Source organism: Coenobita brevimanus, chromosome 110 (genome assembly GCF_032717465.1).
Source record: "Coenobita brevimanus isolate Jiangsu-jjx chromosome 110, ASM3271746v2, whole genome shotgun sequence".
Lineage (NCBI taxonomy): Eukaryota > Metazoa > Arthropoda > Malacostraca > Decapoda > Coenobitidae > Coenobita > Coenobita brevimanus.
Window position 1 is genome coordinate 48,482,948 of NC_137063.1, and position 2,500 is coordinate 48,485,447.

Below are 2,500 nucleotides of genomic sequence, written 5' to 3' on the forward strand. Positions count from 1 at the left end.
AGGGGTCAGTGTGGAGCATACCTGGGCGTACCTGTGATGGCCGCCCTGATAACCCTCCACAGGTACTCCCCGGAACGGCAGCAATGGCTCGCTGTTAATTCAGGTTTCAGATTCCCTTTCATGTTCTGTAACCGCCCTGGGAAGAAAGGGGCCCTGGAAAAATATTATTAGTGGCCGAAACTGTGTGTACAGGTGGGGAGGAGGAGGAGGAAGAGGGGTGGAAGGGGGAGATGGTGGGGAGGAGGAGGAGGAGGAGGAGGAGGAGGGTTGAAGGGGGGAAATGGTGGTGGTTGTTCTGGTTGGAGAGGGTTGTTCTTGTTCTTCTTGTTAAATGATTATCTGAAACGTGAATGCCGGGGATAGAGGGTGAGAGGGGGGGATGTTTTTTGTTTGGCCGGGAAGGGGGACTGCCCGGCCATGTCAGTGTCACCACGTGAAGGCGTCCCTCTCCAGCACCGAGGTTGGGGTGAAAAGGTGTATTTGAGATAGTAGGGGGTTAAGGAAATGCAAATTAAAGAGAGATGGGGGATGGAGTGGGGAGGTGGGAGATGGAAGGGAGAGGTAGGGAGGTAGGGGAGGGAAGGATGGGGTTAAGGGGAATGGAGAGGGAAGGTAGGGGGTAGGGGAGGGGATGGAGAGGTTGGGAGGGATATGGCGTGGTGATATAGGCTTTGAAAAATGTTGTTCTTGAGTGAAAATATGGTTATGGAGAGAGAGATATTTGGAGGGAGACAGTGGGGAGGTAGGAGGAGGTGAGGGGCTAGTAAAGGGTTGGGGGTTGGAGGGGTGATGTATAGGGTGGGTTAGAGGGGGTAGGGGTGGGGATGGAGGGGTGAATGTGGTATTTTTGCCCAGATTTCAATGTGGAGATATTAATCAGGACTGGGGTATAGGCTTGTGCTTTGATCTCCCCAAAATGGACAGCAAATGTGTGCAATAACAGGGAAGCACACCCTGTTTTTACACACACACACACACACACACACACACACACACACACACACCAATTTTTCTGTCCGCCTCGCAGTTTGTCAGTTTTTCTGTTTTTTTCTCACGTCCTTCTGTTTCTGCCATACAGATTTTTTTTTTCCTTTTCCTTACTCTCATTTACCTGGCTCGTCATTTTGTCTTTTTCCTATTTTCCTTTGACCTTCCTTTTTCTTCCCCTGTCTTCCCTCACGCCACTTCCTCCTTGTCATCCCTTCACTCCCTCATCTCTCCTTCGTTTCCACCCTTCTCTTCCCTATCATATCTCCCCTCCTCATTCCCCTCTCTCCCCTTCCTCTGCACCCCTCTTCCTTTCCTTCCATCTTCCCCTCCCATCTCTGATTTACACCCTCTTTCACTCCCACCACACCTCTTCTCTCCACTCATTAAGAGAGAGAGAGAGAGAGAGAGAGAGAGCCCTCCTAACAAATACCGTAACGTTTGAACTATAAATAACAGCCATCTACTTTAGGAAGGGAGGGGGGTTAGAGGAGAGGGGAGGGGGAGGGAGAAGGGGTGAGGGGTGAGAAAGAGAAATGAGGATGTGGTGAGAGGAGGGAGAGGGAGGAGAGGCGACGGTAGGGAAAGGGAGAAAGGAGGGGAAGGTGGAAGAGAGAGAGAGAGAAAGAGAGAGAAAGGAAGGTAAGAGGTGAAGGAAAGGAGTTGGGGAGAAGGAAAAGACGTGGGAGGGGGAGGTTCAAGGGAAGAGATGGGCTGGAGGATGTAGAGGGGAGGAAGGGTGAGGGAAGGGAGAGGCAGAAAGGAGGTGGGAGGATGTTACGGGCGAGGAAAAGGTACGAAAGGGGGGAGAAGAAGGAAGGGGAAAGGATGAAAGAAGAAGAGGGGTGAGGAAGAGGGAGAAAGGAGGGAGGATGTGGCGGAGAAGGGGATGGTAGTTAAGGAGAAGAGGGGATGAGAGTGAGGGGGAGAAAGAGGTGAGGGGTGAGGGAGAAAGGAAGGGAAACGTGACGGGGGAGGAAATGATAGGAAGGGGGGAGAATAGGCGAGGGGAGGGTGAGGGAGGAATATAGAAGAGAGGGTTGGGAGGGGGAGGGAGAGAGGGGTGAGGGGGGAGAGGTAGGGGAGAGTAAAAGAGAAGGCAATACCATGTGAGACTATTTTTCCAGCCCTTATTTTTGCTCACCTGCCTCATAAGAGAGACCCTTATCATTAGACTCACCTTGATTAGTATTATGCAGGTATTTCCGGACAGGTAGACGGGGACAAACATGTTTACCTGTATTTTACTTATCATAGAGTAGCTTATTTTAGTGATTGTTTTATTGTTATTGTTTTTAGTAGCCTGTTGTTATTATTATTATTATTATTATTATTATTATTTTTATTATATATTATTGATCTTCTTCTTCGTACTATTATTATTATTATTGTTATTTTATTTCTTTCATCATCATCATCATCATCATCATTATTATTATTATTATTATTATTATTATTATTATTATTATTATTATCATCATCAATACCGAGACCCGATTTTATTTATAAGAGT

General features: G+C 48.0%; 1 protein-coding gene across 1 annotated transcript in view; it reads right to left on the reverse strand.

Annotated features, from left to right (window-relative positions):
• The window catches only part of LOC145417581 (glycine receptor subunit beta-type 4-like), a 311,160-nt gene that overhangs the window by 64,519 nt on the left and 244,141 nt on the right, over positions 1-2,500 (reverse strand). The gene's annotated exons all lie outside the window — the stretch shown is intronic.